The 26,103-nt window shown below is 47.2% G+C and overlaps 1 long non-coding RNA gene across 1 annotated transcript; it reads right to left on the bottom strand.

Moving 5' to 3' along the window:
* LOC146337188 (uncharacterized) lies at nt 1-25,878 on the bottom strand. The gene is made up of 6 exons (XR_014785255.1): nt 25,718-25,878; nt 17,062-17,232; nt 8,524-8,637; nt 8,059-8,182; nt 4,923-5,054; nt 1-2,312 (listed from the first exon to the last, which is right to left on the bottom strand). It is a non-coding gene; the product is annotated as an uncharacterized LOC146337188 (long non-coding RNA).
* Nucleotides 25,879-26,103: the final 225 nt, after the last annotated feature.

Raw genomic sequence — 26,103 nt, 5'->3', positions numbered from 1 at the left:
AATAGTATATCTGCCATATTTTCTAAAATATATCTTCCTGTTTGTTCCAGGAAATGCTTAATGCTTTATCCATCCTTAAGACTACACAGTCCATGGGGCATTAGTATATTGAACAAAATATGCATGCATGACAGGTAGGCAGCTTTAAGACTAAAACACACACACATACCATGATGCTCTATAGCTTTGAGCCAATGCCTGAAATCATCTTGAGGGTCATAAATGAAGTGAGCAATTGTTAGTGACTGTGCTAACAAAGACAAGCTGGAATCTGAAAGGTGGATGGATTTTCTGAAGAAATCTGCCTTCCTGGACCAGAAAAACAGACTTTAGAGCAGGGAGGACTGTTTCCTTGGAGCTTTCTAAATCAGAGGGCTTGGGTATCTTAAAGGTTGCTTTCATTTTCCTGCTATCACATTGCTGGTATTTCTTTTCATTGTTGCTTGTTTTTTTCTGTTGTTTTTATTATTGCATTGGCTATATTGTTTTAATTAGTGGTGATATGAGGATTACTGAAATAACCCTTTCTGGTGTTTTGTATAGTGTGTGTATGTGTGGGGAATCAATTTTGGTCCCCAAGCTAGTTGTGGGGGTGGTGAAATACAAGGTGGGGGCTGCTAACCTTTAGGAACAATCACTGAGTAAGCCATTTTTAAACAGGTCTTCTTTTGTTGCCCTCTTTTTTTGGGTGGCAGCAATCACACATATACACATTGTACTATAGTGACATTGCAATTGAGACCACAATACCTGATGGAGCGCCTCTCCCAGCTCGAACCTACCCGTACACTACGCTCAACATCTAGGGTCCTCCTCCAGCTGCTTACTCCAAGGAAAGCTTAGAAGACAACAACAAGGGAGAGGGCCTTCTGGGTGGTGCTCCCCCCACCCCGCAATGTGGAATGATCTCCCTGATGAGGCCTGCCTGGCACCATCATTGTTAGCTTTTCAGTGCGAGGTTAAGACCTTTCTCTTCTCCCAGGCATTTGGCAGCATATGATGAGTTTTAATCGATCCTGGATTGTCTAGGGTTGATTGCTTGAGATTGCTTGCTTGAAGTTGTTTTCGATATCTGTTCCCTTGTGTATATTGTCTGTTCATGTGTGTGTGTGTGTGTGTGTGTGTGTGTGTGAAAATGGTTTAATTTGGTCACAACCCTAATCTTAGGGCACAATCCTATCCAGATAGGTGGCCGTCTATCCAAAGTAGGGAAGGAGAAGCATGGAGGGGATCATTCCCCCTGCACTTCTCCTGCCATTTTCGGCTAGACAGCTGATTGCGGCTGTCTAGCTGTGGGAGGGCTGAGCAGGGGAGGAGGCCTGGGTACACATATTGGATGTGTCGTACCAGCATTTCTGCCCTCACTGCCCCAGAACACCCCCTGGAATGCCCCTTTTCAGCCGCTCTGCACTCCTCTTGCAAGCGTGGAGGACGGGGTCGTTCTGCGCTGCCTCAGAGACAGTGCGGAATTGGGAAGAGGTTGGTTCTCTGGGAACTGACCTCAGAGCATGGGTTCCAAGATCGGTTCCTGGAAAACAGGATATCCTATGGCCATCTAGCCACTGTCTAGCAGCCATAGGATCATTGCACCCTTAGTCTGTTTATTAACAGTTGTTAGCTGCTTTGGTTTCTTTTACAAGAGATCTGGGTACAAAGCCTTAAAACAAATAAATACCTGCACCATGAATAGAGGCTGCCACTGGAGACCTGCCACTGGAAACCACATTTCTAAGGCACGTTGATAAGCAGCAGATGCATGCTTGCCATGTTCTTATGCATGCCTAGGATTTTCTCTGCTGGCATCCTTGCACACAAATCTAAGTGTGTTGTACAAGCACATACTCAAGAGCAAAGTGCTGCCAGCCAGAGATCGATTGCAGACTCTTGTACCAGCCTGGAATCCAATGCAAGTGTGTCAGGCACTGAACTTTAGAATCCATGGCACCTGAATCTTTGTCAGGAGGTCTGACAAACACATCTAATTTCAAATTCATTTACTAATCCGTCAAGTTGTTTTCATAAAGCCTTCACTCATGGTTGGACATGCCACGCGAGCTTTGTTAGGTAACATCTCTTGGTAATATTCTTTCTTGGCAGCTCAGCAAAATGTCAGCAGACAAAATGAATCTCACTTTCCTCCCTTTTTCTGGCTATCAATGCCAAGAACAGTACAAATAATCCCATTTCCCACTGTGGCTAAGAAAATGCAGGTGGTCTCTCAGTTCCTTTTCTTCGGGGCCACTTGGCTGACATTTTTTGCACTCTCAGATGATGACATTCACCTTTGCTGGGGAGCTTACTTGAAAGCCTGCCTGAAAATACATGGATGATATTAAACTCATACATTCATCTCACAAAAATAACTCACTCATTCCTACACCCTCAGGACTGCAATTTTAGACATTTCTTTCTGGTTTAATTATGGATGGACGAATCAGTCTATTGCCAATCTGTTTTTGTTTTTGTTTCCCCCTCATAAGTACATTCTGTCCTATTTCTGCATTAATCTGCCATTTTTAAATTTAAAAATCCACATGAAAATTTGCATTTCAATACTTCTATTTGCATCATCTCTCAAAATACAATGTTTTAAATACTATTTATTTATTTAGGAGCTGAGAACTGTGCCAGAACAAATGCAGAAGCAGATGGATAACTGTGCTCTGATCCACATGTTAGTAGTGGGAAAGCCAGATTTATTTATTTATTTATTTATTTATTAAATTTATTAATCGCCCATCTGGCTGGTCACCCAGCCACTCTGGGCGATGTACAACACACCATAAAACAATTTAAAACAATAAAATTCTACCATAAAATTTTTTTAAAAATACCCTAACCCACCCCAAATGCCTGCCTGAACAACCACGTTTTTAATGCACAACAGAAGCTCATTAAAGAGGGGGCATGACGGAGTTCCCTAGGGAGGGAGTTCCACAGAGTGGGGGCCACCACAGAAAAGGCCCTCTCCCTCGTCCCCACCAGTCTAGCTGTCCTGGCTGATGGGACAGAGAGAAGGCCATCCGAGGCTGATCTTGTTAAGCGGCCTGTCTGGTGTTGCTGGAGGCGCTCCTTAAGATAGGCTTAATTTAGGTCAGTTTGTATCCAAAGATTGAATTCTGCAGGTTCCCCTGCTAGTAATTCTACAAGCAGTAGTTGCTACTATGGCCAGCTACATCTTTTTCCTGATCTCCTCCCCATCACCCTCCATGTCATCCAAGGAAGGTCTCATCTATCAGTCTTCAAGTCACCAGGCTGGCCAAATTCTGACAGGCTCACCTGGTCCTTGGATTGAGAAGGACCTTTCTCTCATTGATGAGAGTGCTCAACTGCTGCAAAATCTCCCAGCACAGGTCCATGTTGTTCTCTCTTGTGCACATTCAACCTACCCTCCATTTCCAGTACCTGTGCAGTGCACCACTGCTGTGAGCCAATCACATTGCTCTTTGTCTCTTGGGCTCCTCCCTCATCACAGCTAATTGGCTAACTGCTCCTGTGTTCTTCTCATCCCCCACCCCACCCCTGTACCCTATCTATCTTACAGCTGATGAGCAGCAGGTCTCCTGATTCCCCACCCCTGAAGTCTCCCTGGGTAGCCCAGATCACATCAGACAACCCACCACTAAAGCAAACAATATGGGAAAGCTAGGGAACCTCATTTGAGAGTGAGCAGGTACTGCAAAGAGAGAGAGAGAGAGAGAGAGAGAGAGAGGTGGAGAGCCATAGTTGAAGTTTGTGCACCCTTGGAGAGGAGCAGGAGAGTCCATGGCCCTGACTACAGCATATTGGCAGGCCTGCACTCTGGCCTTCCATTCCCATGTTGCACTGCTGTGTGTTCCCTGTCTCAGCAGGATACAAGCAAAATTATGACAAGCTATGGGGGTGCTGCTGTGGTGTGTGCAATAGAGAGACACTTCCTCATATTTTAGAGTGCAGTGTGCATTATTTGTTAGAGCAGGGAGTACATAACCGGGTCATCTCAGAATGTTTTGGACTCTATCCCCCCTTAATTCCTGTCCATTGACCATGCTGGCTGAGGCTTATTGCAGTTGAAGCCCAAACATCCAGAGGGCATCAGGTTGTCTATGCCCTGTAATGGGGTGTTGGATTTTTAGGACTCTTGACTGCACTGCAGTGTTTTATCAGTGTGTTTATGTACATCAGTGATGCAGAACTGGGGGAAAGACAAGTAGACCCCCAAAGCAGAGGCAATCTGAGCACACATCACACTTTGTGCAAGATCTGGAAATGTTAAAAAAAAGGAGGCACATGGAACAACAGTGGGTTCCATGCTAATGCATCTGTTCTGCTTTGGAAACAAGTAATTCAGTTTTTCCAAGTAATTCAGTTCCAATTAGTTCAGAACTGCAAAATCCAGGGAGAAATTCAGACAAGGGGAATTGTAGAGGTGTCTCCTACTTGTCAGGTGGATGGTCCTTTCTCACAGCTGGGTAGCGAGCCTTTAATGGGCACAGGCGGCACCACCTGCTGTACCCTCAGCTCTGCAACTGTCTTGGCATTCAAGTGGTGATGGTTTGTTGGAGCAAGAGACGGGCAGTAGGCTGCTGATAGCATCTGGAAGTATTATGGCAGCCAGGGATGTACTGCCAAGAATGAGTGTGTGTGTGTGTGTGACACACACAGAGAGAGAGAGAGAGAGAGAGAGAGAGAGAGAGAGACTGAATAGAGTTATGCCAACAATTCTAGAGCAGTGCCACGGCTCATTACGAGCAAAATAAATAGCTCCAAGCACTTCAGAAACTGGGGAAATGTCCTGAGCATCAGATGGTTCATCAGCTGACTGGAGGTTTTGGGTTGTACCCAAAAACAGTCTTACTTAAGTCCCATTAACTCTAAGTAGGATTAACATTGGATACAACCCTTTGTTGTATCCTGGCCAGTGTGAGATCCTTTGGGTGTACCTGGAGATGTGCAGTTCTCCTGTACATTGAAAATGAAGGTGCTGTGAGAGCATTCCATCTCCCTTCAGATCACTCCTCCTGCAGGGTCTGGCAGAGATCTGGCTCTTATGGAAGATCTGGCTGTATAAAAACCTGGATTAAAAATAGAGATTATGTAAAGTTTCACAGGGTTCCACACTGGAGAAAACAGTTTCTTCTAGTGCTATGCCAAAAATTTATCCCACATTTTTTCAACCATTCTCATTCGATTTGAGAGAAAAGAAATTGCTTTTGAAAAGAAATTCAAAGGAGGAGAAATTTCAGAGAAATTCTCATGGGTTGGGTTTGGGATTCTTGGGCTTACCTCACCTATGAGGTGGCTGAGGAATGTGAGTGAGTGTCCTGTCTGTCACTGTACAGTAATCTCTGTGGCAGCCTGTAGCCTCCTCGGCTTCCCACACTTCAGTTAAAGCCATCGTGAGGAAGACATCATGAGGCAATTCCTCCCATGGGGCTTTTTCAGTTCAGAAAGTGCAGATGGCCTGGGAGGCTGCAGAGCAATGGAAAGATGTATAATAGAGAGATAAAACACACACGGCACCCTCAGTCACTTCACAGTGAGTGTTGTTGTTGTTCAGTCGTTAAGTCATGTCCGACTCTTCGTGACCCCATGGACCAGAGCACGCCAGGCCTTCCTGTCCTCTGCTCTCTCCCAGAGTGTGCTCAGGTTCATATTCATTGCATCAGTGATGCTATCTAGCCATCTCATCCTCTGCCGTCCCCTTCTCCTTTTGCCTTCAATCTTTCCCAGCATCAGGGTCTTTTCCAGTGACTTTTCTCTTTGCATTAGGTGGCCAAAATATTTGCGCTTCAGCTTCAGTATCTGTCACAGTGATTAGGTAAGCTCAAAAAAGAAATTCAAAATCCCCCCCCCAGAATGGAAGCCTCAACACAGTTGATGCTGTTGCCACCCACAGAAGCAGTCCAACCCCCCTCCGCAAACCCTGAGGAAAAGAGAAAGAATACATCCCCTGCCAGTAGTGAGCCCTATCTGTGAGAAGCTGTTGGATAATTTCTCCTCCCCTAGGAGAAATTGGGTGAAATTGTCCCCGTAATGTCCCTGCCTACAAATAGGTTGGAGAATTTTGAGAGGCCCTTTGTGCACAGCTCTAGCTTCTTCGGTTGGGTCAATCCCTCCTCTTGGTGGGGTCAGGAGGAAGCTTCCATCAGGAGGGAAACTCATATCATAGGAAGGTGCTGACTCCTATGCTGAGTCAGAATACTGGTCTATCTGGGTTGGTATTGTCTACTCCAGGGGTGTTGAACCTCTTTCAGCCCTAAGGCCAAATTCAATTTCATAGAAGCTTTTCCCACATTCTCAAAAGTTGGAATGCCTCTCCTAAGGCAGAGTTATTGGCCATAAGAGCTTGAGATTAACTATGCTGACATTTTTAGTATTCCCCACCACCACTTTGCCTTTGGCCTTGGCCACCACTGTAATGTGCCCCTAGGAGCAAAGCTGGCCCAAGACATTTTGCTGCCTGAGGCAGACAAGCAAACAAGCAAGCAAACCAAGATGGCACCTGTTCCCATTCCATGCACAAAAAAAGGTAGATGATGATATGATGATTTATTACATTTCTATACCACTCAATAGCCAAAGCTCTCTGCATGGTTTACAAAGATTAAAAACATTAAAAATACAGTATACATAGATTAAAAGCCACTTACATAAAGAACACACGAACAGACAATATACACAAGAGAACATATATCTAAAACAACTTCAGACCAGCAATCTCAGGCAAACAACCATAACGATAAGGCAATCCAGGATCGAATAAACTTATCATATGCTGCCAAATGCCTGGGGGAAGAGAAAGATCTTAACCTGGCTCTGAAATGATAGCAGTGTTGGTGCCAGGCAGGCCTCATCAGGAAGATCATTCCATCATTGTGGGGCCTCCACAGTGGTTTAGATGACTTTGTTTTCAACAATGATGATGGGACAACATCCTCCACTGCAACTGAAGATGGCAGGCTAACTTTGGTGGCACAGAGCAGGACTCATGAAGTCTCTCCTCCTTGCTGATGCCTCCTGAGGCAACTGCTTCACTCTGCCTAATGGTAGGGCCAGCCCTGCCTAGTAAGAGCTTTTTTTGCACCTTGGAGAGCTCCTTTAGAGTTCTGACTGGTTCTGAATCAGTCAGTCCTCTCATGGAGCTATCCAAGGTGCTGAGCCCTATCCCCTACCTTGGAGAGCTCCTTTAGGGTTCTGACTGAAACATGGAGCTTATTTATCATCCCACTGACATTGGAGCCACCAGTCTCCACTGGGTCTTTCCCCGCCCTATGGAGGTGCCAGGAATTGAACCAGGGACCTTCTGCATGCTAAACATGTGCTCTACCACTAAGCTATAACCCTTTTACCTCAAGTGAGAGCAGGGCCTCCATAACTACTACATTGAAGGCAAACCAGCAGTTCTATGCTGTGTCCCTCAAGATGTTGGAAAACCTTCCTATTCTTGCAGTTCCAGTCAGTGGTTTAGCAGAGCCAGGACTCACAAGGATGCAGCACCAGAACTTTGTAAATTATTATTAGCAGGGACACTGATGTCATCCGCCACTCCTATCAGAATTTCCTGTTCCCTCTGAGCTTAGCTGCAATCTGCACAGTAGCTGGGGAAAATAATTTCCCCCCCAGCAACAACATCTTGTTCCCTATTGTCATATAAAATATCTTGGGGTGGCTTAGTCTTGAATGGGCAATTATGACCCATTCACTTTACAAAAGACCTGCTGTTAGTAGATGAACATTCCTAGAACCAGTTTGTTGATATGGACCAACACAGCTGCCTGCAATTTTGGACTTACCTTGGGTGTCTCATGATGGGGGCCATCATGATGAGGTCAAAATTTGCTGCTATGCCATTGGTTCAGATCAGGCAGCAAAATCAGGAAGTGATGACCCATTGTGACAGGTGTGGATACAGAATCAGGAGAGTTTGGAATACTAACTCCGCCAGTTTGAAATTTTCCCCCTTTTATAAATTGGGCTCAGATACCTCCACATTTGGGTCAGGAGGTATTCACCCTGCCACTGGATAGCCCTCCCTGCCAATCCCACCTTCCCAAGAGAAAACAACAATGACCTTACCCCTCGGAAGCGGAGTTGGGGCATCCCATGAGACAGGGGAGACCCATTAGCAGGCCTCCACTTCGACAGGAAAGGAAGGTCTTTCTTTGTCTGCGTGCATGGGGGTTGTAGTTTCCTCTGTCTCCTGCAAACATAGAGTTGGAAGAGATTTCAAAGGTAATCTAGTCTGACCCCCTGCCGATGCAGGAAACCCACTACTACAGCAACCCTGACAAATTCATGAATGGTTCAATTCCCAGCCTGTTCCACCATTATTGCTGGCTGAGGAGTATGGGATTGTCATTTCTGTTTCTTCTGCTCACTAGCATGGATAGCATGGAAGTAGCCATGACCATTAAACCAGTTTTTTTAAAAAATAGTTCTAGGTAAGTATGAGAATATTATTTTTGCTCATGGAACATACAAGTATGCCTACTTTGAAGCCTGGAACATAACTGTGAGCACTTGTGTGCCAAAAATACTCACACATTGTCGAACACATGCCTATCTTCGGCTACTTCACAATTCCCAGTTTGATTCACGTGAATTTCTGAATTTGCATAAATGTCTTCAGTACAACTGGATCAGCCCTGCTTTAGTCTGTGGAGGAAAATTGTGCAAATTAGGAAATTTGTGCAACCCTAAATTGGGGCTAACATGTTTGCGGGCACAGGGATTCAGACCCAAACTTCTAAGAGCTAAACACTCAGAGCTCTGGGCCTGGATGGGCAAATCAGTCAGTTTTGGTTTCTCCCACATCTGGATTTTTTAAAAATCTCAAGTTCTTTTTGTCCCGAACATGGAGAACTTTGCATATTTTGGGAAATTCTTATGAAAATCAAACTGAAACAAAATTCTCACCCATCCCTATTCGTTCATATATATATATATATATATATATATATATATATACACACACACACACACACACACACACACATATATATATATATATATATGTGTGTGTATACACACACACACACTCTGTTGTTAATCTTTCTATCTTTCATATAGGGTTAGGGTTATGGTCAGTGTGGTGTGGTAGTGAGAGTGTTGGACTGGGAGCCAGGAGATCTGGGTTCTAGTCCCCACTCGGCCATGGAAGCTCACTGGGTGATTGGGTGGCTCACTAGGCGAGTCACAGACTCTCAGCCCAACCTACCTCACAGGGTTGTTGTTGTGAGGATAAAATGGAGGAGGAGGATTATGTATGCTGCCTTGGGTTCCTTAAGGATGAAAAAAGGTGGGATATAAATGTAATAAATAAATAATAAAAAATATATAGCTGCAAATAATTGCTTTCTTTTTCTTTTGCCAAGATGAAGAATAACTTATCCTCAAGCCAGTGCTAATGCTCTTCTTTGTCAACACTTTCACGACAACATAGGCGCACCACTTGCATCTTGCATCGTACTGCAAAATTCTCTTTCTGCATATCAGGGTTTGCAAGCTGTGACTGAACATGTAGGTCACTGTGACAGGCTGCTTCGGAGGGGGCCTGAATTTTGGCAGAGTCAGGGCCTTGGAGCAGCCTGCCACTCCAGGGTTGTTTTCACAATATTTTAGGGATGTCAGAGAATTTCTCCATGAATCTCGGGGAGGCCGAATGCCAGCGCATTCGGCCCCCTGAAATTGGTGGAGAAACGGTCTGCCCCCCCGCCCCCCCCCCGGGACGGGACTTGCCTTGCTCGAATGTCCCTGGCGGTGGCAGTTTGGCGGCGGTGGCGGCCGGTCTCCCAACTGGCTGCCGCCGCCGCCATTTCCAAGTAAAAACAAACAAACAAAAACGTGATAGGCTACGTAAACATTTACGTAGCCTATCACGGCTGACTGCAGGGACTCAAACGGAGGCGGCTGTGGCCGCCGCCATTTGCGTCCCGGCAGGACTAGAGGATTCGCGGCCGGAGGGACAGGTCACCTCCCCCCCGGCCAGAATTTCAGCGGGGAGGGACAGGGCGCCTCCCCCCCAGCCAGAATTTCAGTGGGGAGGGATGGGGCACCTCCCCCCCACCGCGAAGCAAGCGTTGGGATCAGGTAAGGGACTTTCGTCCATCCCTACAATATTTCACTGACATGGAACTAATCTCCATCCTGGAGTGGGGGGAGGGGGATGACAACAGAGTTTATAATATATACAACAAGACAATATTTCTAAGAGGACACTCCCCCCCCACTGAGAATTTCTGAAATAATTGGCATTTTAATTCCCCACAATGTCCCAGAGGGCTCTTACATAGGAGGCATTTAGGGATGTATGAAAGGTACTTACCTTTCCGCGGATTATGCTGATGCTGAGGGGAGGTGTTCCGTCCTTCCCCACAGAATCCTGGCCGGGGGGAGGAGGCACTCTGTGCCTCCCACCCGAAATCCTGGCCGGCCGGCTGCACTCTGCAGGGATTCTGCGGAGCAGCCGGCCAGCTCCGCCAGCAGCTGGACATCCGGCAGCTGGCTAGCAGGGATGCAAATGGCGGCGGCCGTAGCCGCCGCCGTTTGCGTCCCTGCAGTCAGCCGTGATAGCCTACGTAAATGTTTACATAGCCTATCATGGCTAAGTAAAAAAAAAACCAAAACAAACGCGCGTACGCAAAAACCAAAACAAACGCCACCATTTGCGTTCCTTATTTTGGCACGTCTTAGTCTACATAAACATTTACGTAGACTAAGACGGCGAAAATAATTCGCTATTTGCTATTTGCGTTCCCCTTATTTCCACCATCTCAGTCTATGTAAATGTTTACGTAGACTAAGACGTGCCAAAATAAGGAATGCAAATGGTGGCGCCCATGGGCGCTGCCATTTGCATACGCGTGGTTTTGTGGGTTTTTTACGTCAGCCGTGATAGGCTACGTAAACATTTACGTAGCCTATCACAGTGTTTTTTAAAAATCTAGCGTGATATCAGGTTTTTTATTAAACGTGATATCACTTTTTTTGTTTTTTGTTTTTTTTTACCTGGAACTGGCGGTGGTGGCAGCTGGCCGCCGCCGCCAAACCACCGCTGGAGCCGCCGCCGGAGCCACCGCCACCAGGAAGATCCACTGAAAGTAAGTCCCGTCCCGGGGGGGCGGGGGCGAGGGGCTGTTCTGCCACCAATTTCGGGGGGCTGAATGCGCTGGCATTCGGCCTCCCCGAGATCCGTGGCGGAACTTTCGTACATCCCTAGAGGCATTGTGGGAAATGAAAAGGCAGCTCGGATCTTCCACATGATGTTACTCAGGGCACATGTTGGGGAAAAAATTAATGAAAAGAGGGCCTAGAGCAGGTGTCAGCAGTGAGCCCTGCCAGGGCACAGGGGGCCCCAGCAGTTGCCCAAGGATGCCAGCTGCTGGCGCCATCCCTGGCCCTAATTGTGGCCTTTCCAGGGCTCGGCCACTTTTGAAAATGGGATGTTGAATGGGATGGGCCCTTGGGGGTTAAGTAAGAATGTTGGAGGAATCTGTTTGGGGGGTGAAGTTCTCTGAGCTTTCCTCAGCTTGACTCCCCATACTTCAGCTCACTTATCCATGAGCTGGCCCAACTCAATGCAGACTGAGATGGACCAGTTTGCAGATTTGGAGGGTTTTTTCCCCCCTTAAATTGACATTTACACAAATTTTGGCTGTAATTTACTTAATTTGTGCCAATTGCAGCCATAATATGCTTGTTGTTGTTCAGTTGTTAAGTCATGTCCAACTCTTCGTGACCCCATGGACCATAGCACGCCAGGCCTTCCTGTCCTCCGCTCTCTCCCGGAGCATGCTCAAGTTCGTATTCATTGCTTCAGTGATGCTATCTAGCCATATCATCCTATGCCATCCCCTTCTCTTTTTGCCTTCAGTCTTTCCCAGCATCAGGGTCTTTTCCAGTGAGTTTTCTCTTCGCATTAGGTGGCCAAAATATTTGAGCTTCAGCTTCGGTATCTGTCCTTCCAATGAGCACTCAGGGTTGATTTCCTTTAGGATTGACTGATTTGACCTCCTTGCAGTTCAGGGGACTCATGAGAGTCTTCTCCAGCACCACAGTTCGAAAGCATCAATTCTTCGGCACTCAGCCTTCCTTATAGTCCAGCTCTCACAGCCATACATTACTACTGGGAAAACCATAGCTTTGATTACATGGACCTTTGTCGGCAAGGTGATGTCTCTGCTTCTTACTATGTTGTCTAGGTTTGCCATAGCTTTCCTCCCAAGGAGCAAGCGTCTTTTAATTTCATGGCTGCAGTCACCATCTGTGGTGATCTTGGAGCCCAAGAAAATAAAATCTGTCACAGCTTCCATTTCTTCCCCTTCGATATGCCAGGAAGTGATGGGACCAGATGCTATGATCTTAGTTTTTTTAATGTTGAGTTTCAAACCAGCTTTTGCACTCTCCTCTTTCACCCTCAACAAGAGGCTCTTGAGATCCTCTTCAATTTCTGCCATTAGGGTGGTATCATCTGCGTATCTGAGGTTGTTGATAATTCTCCCGTCAATCTTAATTCCGACTTGTGATTTATCCAACCCAGTGTTTCTCATGATGTACTCTGCATATAAGTTAAATAAGCAGGGTGACAATATGCAGCCTTGTTGTACTCCTTTCCCAATTTTGAACCAATCGGTTGTTCCATGTCCAGTTCTTACTGTTGCTTCTTGGCCCTCGTATAGGTTTCTCAGGAGACAGGTAAGGTGGTCTGGTACTCCCATCTCTTTAAGAATTTGCCACAGTTTGTTGTGATCCACACAATCAAAGGCTTTCGCATAGTCAATGAAGCAGAAATAGATGTTTTTCTGGAATTCTCTTGCTTTCTCCATGATCCAGCGAATGTTGGCGATTTGATCTCTAGTTCCTCTGCCTCTTCGAAACCCAGCTTGTACTTCCGGTAGTTCTCGGTTCACATGCTGCTGAAGCCTAACTTGTAGGATTTTGAGCATCACCTTGCTGGCATGTGAAAATGAGTGCAATTGTACGGTAGTTTGACCACTCTTTGGCATTGCCCTTCTTTGGAAATGGAATGTAAACTGACCTTTTCCAGTCTTGTGGCCACTGTTGAGTGTTCCAAATTTGTTGGCATATTGAGTGCAGCTCTTTAACAGCAGCATCTTCTAGGATTTTAAATAGCTCAGCTGGAACACTGTCATCTCCGCTAGCTTTGTTGTTAGCAATGCTTCCTAAGGCCCACTTGACTTTGCTCTCTAGAATGTCCGGCTCAAGTTCAGTGACCGCACTATCATGGCTATCAGGGACATTCAGATCTTCCCTGTATAGTTCTTCTGTGTATTCTTTCCACCTCTTCTTAATCTCATCTGCTTCTGTTAGGTCCCTACCTTCTTTGTCCTTTATCATGCCCGTCTTTGCACAAAAGGGATATGATTTAGATCATACCTGAATGGTTTAGTGGTTTTCTCTACGTTCTTCAATTTAAGCCAAAATTTTGCAATAAGAAGAAGCTCATGATCTGAGCCACAGTCAGCTCCAGGTCTTGTTTTTACTGACTGTTTAGAGCTTCTCCATTTTTGGCTGCAAAGGACATAATCAATCTGATTTCGATATTGACCATCTGGTGATGTCCATGTGTAGAGTCACCTCTTGTGCTGTTGGTAAAGAGTGTTTGCTATGATCAGCATGTTCTCTTGGCAAAACTCTATGAGCCTTTGTCCTGCTTCATTTTGTACACCAAGGCCATGCTTGCCTGTTATCCCAGTGATTTCTTGACTTCCTACTTTAGCATTCCAATCCCCTATGATGAAAAGGACATCTTTTTTTGGTGTGAGTTCTAGAAGGTGTTGTTGCCTTCATAGAACCGTCATAGGGGTGGACAAAAGTCACTTACCTTTTCTCGCAGCTTGTTCGCGGTGGGGGGGAGCGCTTCGCTGCTCCCCCCGCGAAGTTCAGGCCGGGGGGGAGGCTCCCGCCTCGCCCGGCCGAAATTCAGGCCGGGGAGGAGGCTTCCCGCCTCGCCCGGCCGAAATTCAGGCCGGGGAGGAGGCGCCTCGCCTCGCCCGGCCGCGAACACGGAAGTAAAAAAAAAAACAAAAAAAACGCCCCCTGATAGGCTACGTGACGATTCACGTAGCCTATCATGGCTAGATCTGCAAAGTCAGCCGTGATAGGCTACGTGAATCGTCACGTAGCCTATCACGGGTGACTTTAAAAAAAAAAAAAAAAAAGCGCGTACGCGAATGGCGGCCCCCATAGGGAGCCGCCATTCGCGTTCCTTATTTAGTTGCTGTCGTCTACGTAAACATTTACGTAGACTACAGCGACCAAATAAGGAACGGGAATGCCGGCTCCCTATGGGGGCCGCCATTATCCGTACACACCTTTTTTTTTAAGTCACCCGTGATAGGCTACGTGACGATTCACGTAGCCTATCACGGCTGAATTTGCAAATCTAGCTGTGATAGGCTACGTGAATCGTCACGTAGCCTATCAGGGGACTTTTTTTTTTTTTTGATTGCAATGGCGGGGGCGGCAGCCGGTCAAAAGACCGGCTGCCGCTCCCGCCCCGCTCGAACACCCGACGAACCGCCAGCCGGACCCGCCGCCGGGAGGGACATTCAGGGAAGGTAAGTCCCGTCCCGGGGGGGGGGGCGGGGGCGGGAGGGGCGGAGGATTTCTCCCCGAAACTTGTTCGGGGGGCCGAACACGTTGGTGCTTGGCCCCCCGAAGTTTCGGGGAGAAATTCTCCGCCATCCCTAAGAACCGATCAACCTCAGCTTCTTCGGCCTCAGTGATTGGGGCATAGACTTGAATTACTGTGATGTTTAATGGTTTACCTTGGATTCGTACTGAGATCATTCTGTCGTTTTTGAGATTGTACCCCAGTACTGCATTTCCCACTGTTTTATTGACATTTCTTAGCATTTCTTCTAAGGGATTCTTGCCCACTGTAGTAGATATGATGGTCACCTGAATTAAATTCGCCCATGCCTGTCCATTTTAGTTCATTGATTCCCAAGATGTCAATGTTAAATCTTGCCATCTCATGTTTGACCACCTCCAGCTTACCTTGATTCATTGATCTGACATTCCAGGTTCCTAAACAATATTGTTCTTTACAGTATTGGATTTTCTTTTCACCACCAGACACATCCACAGCTGAGTGTCCTTTCAGCTTCGGCCCAGCCGCTTCACTCTTTCTGGTGCTACTTGGAAATTCCCTCTGCTCTTCCCCAGTAGTATATTGGACACCTTCCGACCTGAGGGGCTCATCTTCCGGCGTCATATCTTTTAGCCTTGTGATACGTTCCATGGGGTTTTCTTGGCAAGAATCCTGGAGTGGGTTGCCATTTCCTTCTCCAGTGGACCACATTTTGTCAGAACTCTCTGCCATGACCTGTCCGTCTTGGGTGGCCGTGCACGGCATAGCTTATGGCTTCACTGAGTTACGCAAGCCCCTTCGCCACAACAAGGCAGTGATCCATGAAGGCGATGGGACATGCCAATTGGCAAATGCCAACCAATCATGAAGTCACCTCTTCCCTGCCCCCCCCACATCCCCAGAGTGGTTTGTTCTAACATCTGGCAGACAAGACCATCAGGGCTAACTGACAGAGGAAGTCCCTGGAACCAGCCCTGCAGCCCTCTATAGCAGTCTCCCCCAGCCTGGCGTGCTCCAGATGTTTTGGGATCAACCCCAGCCAGCATGGCCAATGGTCAGGGAGGATGGGTGTTGTAATCCATAACATCTGGAGGCCACTGCTTGGGAGAGACTGCTCTACAGGTACAGGAGTGCATAAGTTAGCTTATTCTGAAGACTCTCAAGGAGAGAGATGGGTTAGAAAGGAGGAGAGGGAAGCCCCAAAGTGCTGAAGCCCAATGCAGATGAGCATCCTCAGAAAATCTCAGTCCTGGTTCACACAACATGACAACCCATCATGGCTGATCAGCCATAGTGGGTTGTCGTGTTGTGCAAACTCACTGTGGGTTCTGCAGGGTGGGTTATTTTTCACAAACAAGCCAGCCTGAGAACCCATGGCCTGCTGATACCCCTGGTAGGTTGTTGTGTTGTCTGATCCTGCCAGGGCGACTTCGCTGTGGGCTGTTGGGAATGGGTACAGAGCTGGCTGACCAGAGCGGCAAAAACTGGGGTAGGGACTGAGGAAACCAGGAGTTCTGCTGCAAAGGCATCTGGGATACATGCTGGAGCCAGCAGGATGAGTGAAGGGGAATGTGGGGGGGGGGTAACAAGCCACAGTAAACCCAATAGTCTGTTGGATAATGGATTAGGAAGGGAACAACCAGCCCATGGTGGCTTAGCATGATGAGGAAACCCTCCCTCGGTCTTATAAAACCCCAAGATCCATCAACCAGAGCCAGGTGGAAAAGACAGCCACTTAGAATTAAAGAACACAGTGCCTCTGTGCACATTTCTGAGCCCACCAGTTCATTTTCAGTTCTAGAACTGAACTGAGCTCATGGTCCTTTCATGAAAAAGTCCACTCCTGGTTCCCCGCGCCCCTGCAAGCTTTCTTCATTTCAGCAGCCTAATGTAGATAGAAAATAATCTTTTTTTTTCATTCCTATTGTTAAAAAATTGGGAATCGGATCTACCAAGAGTTCCTAACCTACCTTCAGCCCATCCCTGATCTACAGACAAACACCAGCTATCTGGAGATCTTGTATCTCTGTGTTGCTATATATGGAGTGCACTTTCTGCCCCTTATTCCAATATCCTTTATGACTTTTTTTTTTCATTCTCGAGACTTTTATCACCCCCAAATTTCCTGTCCCAGAAATTTAGAGGGGAAAAGATTTCTAATAAAGGAGACTTGTCTGCATTGTCTGTCGGTGGTGATAGCTGTTGGTCAAGGAGACAGAACTTGGGAAAGTTCTCTGATTGTTTCCCCCTCTTTAGTAGAGAGTCTGCTCAGGTTTCTCACATTCACCTTATGGGCAGTCGACCTTGAAAGGTGAGGTACAAATCCATCAAATAAATAAATAAGTACCATGATAGAGGGGAAGAAAAAATAAGGAAAAAGTCGTTGACGTCTTCCTGGATCATCCACCTTAGCCTACATGATGTGTCATGCTAAGAACTGCATGGCTGGAGCTGTCTATACCTACCATGAAAAGGAAGAAGATGCAGTTGCCTCTGGGTATAGAACCATGGTCCTACCAGGCTCAGACAAAAGCTGACCATGTGTTGTGTTGACACGTAGATCAGATGTGAGGGTGCTTATCAGGTCCACCAGTTCTCAGAAACAAAATTCAAAGGGATCTTGATAGACTGGAGTGCTGGGCAGAAAACAACAGAATGAAATTTAATCGGGATAAATGCCAAGTTCTGCACCTAGGAAAAAGAAACCAAATGCACAGTTACAAGATGGGGGATATGTGGCTCAACAACACTGCAAGCGAGAAGGACCTTGGAATTGCTGTCGATCACAAGGTGAATATGAGCCAACAATGTGATGTGGCTGCAAAAAAGGCAAATGCTATTTTGGGCTGCATTCATAGAAGCATAGCTTCCAAATCCCAGGAAGTACTAGTTCCCCTCTACTCAGCACTGGGTAGGTGTCATCTGGAGTACTGGGCACCACACTTTAAGAAGGAGGCAGACAAACTGGAGAGGGTTCAGAGAAGGGCAACAAAGATGATCAGGGGACTGGAAACAAAGCCCTATGAAGAGAGACTGAAAGAACTGGGCATGTTTAGCCTTGGGAAGAGGGGAGATAGGATAGCGCTCTTAAAGTACTTGAAAAGCTGTAACAGAGAGGAAGGCCGGGATCTCTGCTTGATCATCCCAGAGTACAGGACACGGAATAATGGGCTCAAGTTACAGGAAGCCAGATTCCGGCTGCACATCAGGAAAAAATTCCTGACTGTTAGAGCAATATGACAATGGAACCAGTTGCCTGGGGAGGTGGTGGGCTCTCCCACACTGGAGGCATTCAAGGCGAGGCTGGACAGCCATCTGTCGGGGATGCTCTGACTTGGATTCCTGCATTGAGCAGGGGGTTGGACTCGATGGCCTTGTAGGCCCCTTCCAACTCTACTATTCAAAGATTCTATGATCCTATGATCAGTGGAGGCCGGTGGCTCCAATTTCAATGGGGCTGTAAATCCATTCTGGATTTTAGTCAGAACTAGCTAGAACTCTAAAGGAGCTAACCAAGGTGCTGAATCCCACCCCCAAAATAGGTTTCACACACATTGGATAGATCTTTTAGAGTTCTGGCTGGTTCTGACTAAAGCAAAGAATGGATTGACAGCCCCACTGAAATCAGAGCCACCAGGCTCTACTGTCACTTATTTCTGAAAATACCTGGGAGGTTCAAGTGGCAGAACAAGATGAGCCACCAGCTGCTCCAGAAACCAGGCAAGGGTACCAGTGCATAAACCCTGACTGGGACCAGCATCACCCAGATCCCACTGAGGGGTTGGGTGTCTTTTCATTAACTTCAAATGTACAGCGGCTGTCGACCAACCCATGCTATGGTTCACCCCTGGTGTCTCCAGGGCTATGTGCCCTAGGAGGAAGGGGTGTAATGCATTGACCCTCCTGGCTTACTGTAACAGGAAGTGCCTGGGTTAGCTCTCAGGCAGTGTGCTTTCAGTTTCTGTTCAGCATTGCCTGCAGCAGTATTATGTCTTAAAGCTGCTGTTGGCTTTGCATCCCCTGTGTGGCCTCTTCGTGATATATTTCAACCACCACTGATGCTAGCTGGGTGGAAGGATTGGGTTTCTCTCAGCTTACCTGGTATGGCTCCCTGGAAGAATTGTAGGGGAGGGAGGCTGAAGTTCCTCCTACCCTATTTGTACCAGCCATCACCCACCACTGGCAATGCAGTGCACCTTCCTGGGAACATTCCCTGTCCACTGGGCAAGAGAGACAACTTTCCAGGGTTCCATTCCTTCTGGGCTTTGGCCACACAACAACAACTCCTGGTGTTCCGATTGTTGGTGTACCTTCACTTTAGTCACTAAACTATACTCAGTTCCTTCCATCAGGGCCAGCCCAAGTCATTTTGCTGCCTGAGGCAAAGAACAAGATGGTGCCTCTCTCCATTCCACATACAGAAGTTGACTTAGTGTGCGTGTATATGGATGTGCACATGTGTGCACATTTTAGAAAAAGATCGTGACATGAGGTCTGAAATATAGCGACTGCCTCCCTTCCTAAATGCCTCCCCTCCTGCCCATAATCTCTCAATGTTAAAGCAATTTCAGGATACTGAACAAGCCCAGCTTTGAACAGCTTTGAATTCATTGCTGAATGTAAACATGTTCACATTACCTTTAGACTAGGAACATAGGAAGCTGCCTTATACGGAGTCAGACCATTCATCCGTCTAGCTTAGTATTGTCTACACTGACTGGCAGCAGCACTCCAGGATTTCAGACAGGGGTCCTTCCCAGGTTCAAATCATGGGGAGGGCCTCCACAGACAGAAGATTCTCTAGGAACATTGGAAGCCGCCTACTACTGAGTCAGGCCATTGGTCCATCTAGCCCAGTATTGTCTACACTGACTGGCAGCAGCACTCCAGGATTTCAGATAGGAGTCCTTCCCAGGTTCAAATCATGGGGAGGGCCTCCAGAGACAGAAGATTCTCTAGGAACATTGGAAGCCGCCTACTACTGAGTCAGGCCATTGGTCCATCTAGCCCAGTATTGTCTACACTGACTGGCAGCAGCACTCCAGGATTTCAGATAGGAGTCCTTCCCAGGTTCAAATCATGGGGAGGGCCTCCAGAGACAGAAGATTCTCTAGGAACATTGGAAGCCGCCTACTACTGAGTCAGGCCATTGGTCCATCTAGCCCAGTATTGTCTACACTGACTGGCAGCAGCACTCCAGGATTTCAGATAGGAGTCCTTCCCAGGTTCAAATCATGGGGAGGGCCTCCAGAGACAGAAGAGTCTCTAGGAACATTGGAAGCCGCCTACTACTGAGTCAGGCCATTGGTCCATCTAGCCCAGTATTGTCTACACTGACTGGCAGCAGCACTCCAGGATTTCAGACAGGAGTCCTTCCCAGGTTCAAATCATGGGGAGGGCCTCCAGAGACAGAAGAGTCTCTAGGAACATTGGAAGCCGCCTACTACTGAGTCAGGCCATTGGTCCATCTAGCCCAGTATTGTCTACACTGACTGGCAGCAGCACTCCAGGATTTCAGACAGGAGTCCTTCCCAGGTTCAAATCATGGGGAGGGCCTCCAGAGACAGAAGAGTCTCTAGGAACATTGGAAGCCGCCTACTACTGAGTCAGGCCATTGGTCCATCTAGCCCAGTATTGTCTACACTGACTGGCAGCAGCACTCCAGGATTTCAGATAGGAGTCCTTCCCAGGTTCAAATCATGGGGAGGGCCTCCAGAGACAGAAGAGTCTCTAGGAACATTGGAAGCCGCCTACTACTGAGTCAGGCCATTGGTCCATCTAGCCCAGTATTGTCTACACTGACTGGCAGCAGCACTCCAGGATTTCAGATAGGAGTCCTTCCCAGGTTCAAATCATGGGGAGGGCCTCCAGAGACAGAAGAGTCTCTAGGAACATTGGAAGCCGCCTACTACTGAGTCAGGCCACTGGCAGTAAGAGCTTTAAGCTGAAATATGCTGGCACTTCTGGTACTTTGGCCTCACCCCTTTTGCCTTCACCCACCCACCATTGGAATGCGGTCTCTGAGAGCTTCTTTGAAATGGAATTCGTCCCTTGGGCTAAAAGAGGTTCTGCCACCCTAGACTAGGGATGTCGATCCCTAGGAAAGCTGGTGCTCCGGGGGCTCTCGGGATTTCAACGGTGCCCCTGACTTGGCTTGCATATGGAGCTGAGCCACTGATTTCTTCCAGAAATCCAGGAACTTGGGGGTGGGGGTATTTGTGTAAATAGCAATTTTTCAAATTTCAGCCACAATTTGCATAATTTGTGCAAATTTGGGCCACAATTTGCACAAATTACAGCTGCAAATAATTTTGGAGTTATGCAAATTATGAGTACACAAATTATTATTATTTATGCAGATAAACACACACGTACACACCCGAAAATCCACCAACTGGCCCGACTTGATGCAGATCAAGTTGGGTCAGATCACAGGAAAGTGAGCCAAAGTCTGGGGGCCCAAGCTAATGAGAGCTCAGCGAGTTCCACCTCCCAGAAGGATTCCTCTGACAGCCCTACCCTCGTCTACAAAGAGGGAAAGGGATGTGTGTTGGAACACGATGTTCCAATTTTCAGTACATCTTCAGCTTCTCTGTCACAGGATTCGTAGGGTGACTTCCTTCATTATATTTTAAGCAGCCAACAATGGTGCACATGGCATAAAGGATCTTTAAATCAGATTTCACTGAAATGAAAAAAAAACACAAAATCCTCGATGTCGGATTGGCCTGGAAAAAGGAAGATATGGACAGTATCAATCTCATCTTACTGCTAAATTACACATCATGTCACTGACTGTAACATTGGACTCCCCCATGAGCCAGGTAGGTAGCAAAGTCTTACATATTGATTGAGCCCCCCTGGCAGCTTCTCTATTTACACAATTTCCCTGCAAGTATTAGCTGAGACAGGATGGAGAAAAGCAGACAGTTTGGTATGTTTGCAATTAATGCCGTGCTGTTTCCAGGCCGTGCTCTGCCAACTGCCATAAAAGACCAAGGCAGTGAGACTTTAATGGGGATCATAGCAGGGAGGAAGTTGAGAAACTTGGAGAAACAGATGTTTCCATCCCAGCCACAGCAGACAAAGGGGATCTCTACACCTCAAATTTATTGCGCATTCATGGTTGCTTACTCACTGAATTGTGCAGGTCCATTACATGACATCGTTGTTGTCCAGTCATTATTTCACTATTTCCTCCCATCTATCCTGTTTTCCTCAAACGGGAAAAATGGAGTATTTTTCCAGATATGCGCAAATGGAGCGCCATGTTCTCCCCGTGTATTTCTCCCCTAGTGTGAATGAAGCACTGAGTGTGGTTGTTGGGGGCATGGTCATGATGTTGAAGATGGTGACAAAGGTCTGATGGCGTTCAGCCTTCCTGCGCCTGAGCCATTTTGGATCCTCACCATTTTCAGCCTGCCTGTTCAAAACAGAGTGGCAGAATGGCAGAGCGGCAGTGCATGGTGGTGTGGGGGGGGGAAGCGGAGGACCAGCAGAGGGGCTGAGTGGCAGGGACTGGCTAAAAGCATGGAAGAGGGAGGTGGGCCCAGGTAGATTGGTGGGAGGGCTGCCCGTGTGTCAGTCCCCATCCACCACTAATGTGCAAGGGGAGGGAAAGGAGCAGGAACCCAGGAGCAAGTATCGCTGAACCTGGAGTGTGTGTAATGCCTCTTCACGGAAACATAACGCGATGGGAATGGCCCTCTACAGAGAAGGAAGCGCGTGCAAAGGGAATCAGTTGTGATCCTGCATTTAAAATGGAAGCGGAAAGCCCCGTTTTAAATGCAGGATTTTAGGCTAGTGTAGAAATCCCCAAATTGTGGTTAATAGTACAGTTTTTGTTGTATTATTACATGTTCCTTCTCTTGCCATCCTCCAAAGCATTCTGGATGGCATAGAGTTATTCATTCATTCATTCATTCCTGCTTTTTTGCAGAACTCCTCAAAGTTACTGCTGGGACAAAGCCTAGCTTTGGGGAGGGGGTGGGAGTGGTTCAAAAACGTGCTCAGAGTTTTTGTTTTTATGTATTCCTACCTTTCTGTCAGTAAATGGCACTCAAGACAACTCACCATAAAACACAGACTAAAGGCAAAATCCTCATTAACACATAGCATAAAAAGAAATAAATTAAGATCACTGTTTTTAAAAACAGAACAAGGAAAGAAATAAAGAGCACCTCACCATATAACCCCCTTTTCACCAACTGATTAGCTTATATGCCAAAGGCCTACCTCAAAAACAACTTTGCTTCCCCATGGAAGAACTGAATCAATTGGGGGGGGCAGTTGAAATTCTAAGAATTGGCAGGGGGTGTTCTGTTTCTTTAAACATGAGGTGGATGAGGTTTTGTTTTGTTCGTTTTTCATTTGGCTACTCAGAGCAACTCATTGGCATTCCTGGAGGTAGAATGCTGCCATGGTATAGCATCATTCCAAGGGCAGGTTTCTGTCCCCAGGAATGCTGCTGGTCTTCTGAAAGTTGAACTGAGGCTTAAAAAAATATTTTTAAGTAAAAGAAATGTAGGGGGGAAAGGATATACCTCGTACTTAAGACAAGGCCACCAACCTGAAAATTCTTAAAATTTCACTCATCCCTCAAGTTCCCAAATATCTGCACACACACTTTGGCAAGAGATTAATGATCCCATGAAAATGTGTGGGTGTGTGTGTGTGTGTTGTGGGGGGGCTCACAATATTTACAAAATGCAAGGTATACATTAAAACCCATCCATTTAAAACAGAACCAGTCCAGCTGGAACAGAAAGGAGATTTATGACACCACCCCCTTCCTTCTTCTTTCTCTCTCTCTGTCTCTGTCTCTCTTTCAATCCCGGGGGGTTTCTCCATGACAATGGACGGAGGTGAAAGGAGAAGCCAATTGTGGCTTATTCAAATTTTTCAAGGAGCTGGCTTTGCTCTACACAGGGCTCCACAAGCAAGTGTATTGCACCAGTAAAAGTAGCTTCACAGAACATACTTCTGGGTAGGGTGAGGGGGTTGGAGTGAAGATCATCTGATGGGCAAGGGGCTGCTCAACCAATAAGAGAGGATCCCCCCCATCAGGCTCTCCCCCCCTTTCACCTTTGATAAAATCCCAGGAGGTTTCCTCCTGTGTCCTTACATAAATCACTCCCCTTATCTCTCTCTCTCCCTCCCCCCCTCCCCCTCCCCCAGCATTATTTTCTCCATTAAAGAAGAATCACTAAAGGAACACAGTGTGCTCCTTCCCCTTAAACTGACAATGCTAGGAACAATCTCCTCCTCTCCCCCTTCCTCTTCCTGCCCCCTGCATTATTTACTCTCTTGAACAACAATCACTAAAAGAACACAATGGTCTTTCTGCCCTGATCAGCCAATGATGTGATCAATCAAAGCTTCAAAGCTTCAACATTAAGGCTCCTAAATGTGTTATTTCGATTCATGGGGATCTAATAACTCTAGGAGTGCACATTTGGGGGACAAGCCTCATTGACCACAATGGGAGTTACTTCTGAGTCGACACACATATGCTTGTGCTGGGAAAGACAGAGGGGAAATGAAGGGTTGGGAAACCAGCCCCCTTTCTAACCTGATGCTGCGCAGGATCTGGTGATCAAAGGTGGAAGTCATTACTTCCAAACGGCAATAAACGAAACAGCAGAGAATCACAGCTGTGGGGGGAGAGTGCTTTACAGCCTTGAGGGAATTAGTGCTGTAAAATCTGCTATTTCAATTGTGGGGGATCCCTGTAAATGCTGGTGTGTGCATTCAGGGGACAAGCCTCATTGACCGCAATGGGACTTACTTCTCAGTAGACACTAATTGGTTTGTGTAGGGATGGGAAGAACACAGGAAACACTCCTTGGTGAAGTGTTTCATGGTGAAAGGCACACTCCTGGGCTGGGCTAGCATACCCCAGGTCAATGCAGGGGTTGGGGCACACAGCAACTATACCGGGGAGAACTCGACTTAAGGGAAAGAATCAGACTTTAAGCAGTCTCAGGAAATCCAGTTTTTCCCTGATAAGCTTTGGGGTGGCTGCTGGATAGCCATGATGTCATATATACCTAACAACCTCCAAATGCAGCCAGCTCGGAGTAAATCGCTCATGGAGACACCCCCCTGGAGTACTGCTAAACAGTGCTCACTAAGATGCTCCCTGCCTCTGCTGCTGCCTCCCAATGCTTACCAGTAGGGGTGAACTTTCCCTTCCCTCCCCCCCCGGTGTCTCCTGCCACCCCCACTAGTGGGGCCAGCATCAAAGGTAGGCATAGTTGGGCACCTGCACACTGACAAGAGCCCCCTGGACTTGCTCCTCCTCTTCACCGTTGCAACCTGCTTGTTCACCTGCCTCTCACTCTGGCCTGGACAACAGTGATGGTCAGAAGGAGGAGCATCAAATTCCACTGCTGACAAGCCCAGTGACTTTCTGCCTGTCCAGCAAGCACCAGCAATGCTGAGGAGGAGGAGGAGGAGGAGGAGAAGGTGGTGGTAATAGTGGTGAGAAGGTAGACTCAGTGAGGGAGGGGGCCCACTGATGGTGTCTTACCCAGGGGTCCTCAAAAAACTGGAGTTTAGAGAGGAAACGGTTTGTCATTTGAGACAAAGTGTCCTCTTGTGGGGGGATGTCATGTCTATCCCTGAGGAGTCCTCTTCTGAGGAGGAATTTGTCTTGCCTGAGCTCAAGGACTCTTCTTCCCCTGAGAACAATCCAGCAGCAGCATCTCGGGAGGGTGTCGGACGTGCAGCTGAAGAGGAAGCAGGCCTCTCTGGAATGTCCAGTGGAGGCCTCCCTTCTCCGCTTCCTACTTTGCCAGACAGATCAGATTCTGGGCCAGAACTGGAGCATCCACCCAGTCCTCAGGAAAGACGATGTATGAAGAGGGGACAACAGTCCCAGCCCCTTAAGAGAAGCATCAGGCTGCAGGTCAGGAACTTGGCTCTATGGAGGCTATCCTTTCTTTTTCTCATGAAATTTTATTTTATTTTGAAATCAGGTTAACAAAATAAAGGCAACAAAAAGAACATACATAATAATAAACTGAATTAGCTGCAGCTGGCAGTTGTGCATGTTCAGGCTAGAGCCTGTAAATTATCCAGCAAGGCAGGCCCAGCAATCATTGGTAACAACGTCTTTACCTGTTCCTGGTATCTGGCATGCTCCTTGAATCCCGAACTCCTGCTTTGAACTGGACTTGGTGTGTGACCTTGGACTGATCTTGACTTCACCTCTGAGTCTTCCCTGCTTGGAATTCTGGGGCTGTCTGACAAGTTCCTTCTTGGTTGTGCACCTTATCACTGTCAGTTACTATGAGCAACCTTGAAGCTATTCTGCTGGCAGGACTCCCACTTAGAAGAAGCTATGTTTCTTGGAAACGCATGCTGCTGATACAGGACTCTGCCTCTGATGCAGGACAGGGGCCCTGTCCTCTGTCAGGGGCACCTAGAGGGGTTACCTGGCTGTGGTGGCATTGCTCCAAATACAAGGGGTTGGCACATTGTCTGAAATTAAAAGGGTGGGTAGA

This window comes from Heloderma suspectum, chromosome 11, assembly GCF_057233095.1.
Source record: "Heloderma suspectum isolate Gila_16-S chromosome 11, 16-S_ref, whole genome shotgun sequence".
Lineage (NCBI taxonomy): Eukaryota > Metazoa > Chordata > Lepidosauria > Squamata > Helodermatidae > Heloderma > Heloderma suspectum.
This window is presented reverse-complemented; position numbering and strand designations above follow the sequence as displayed.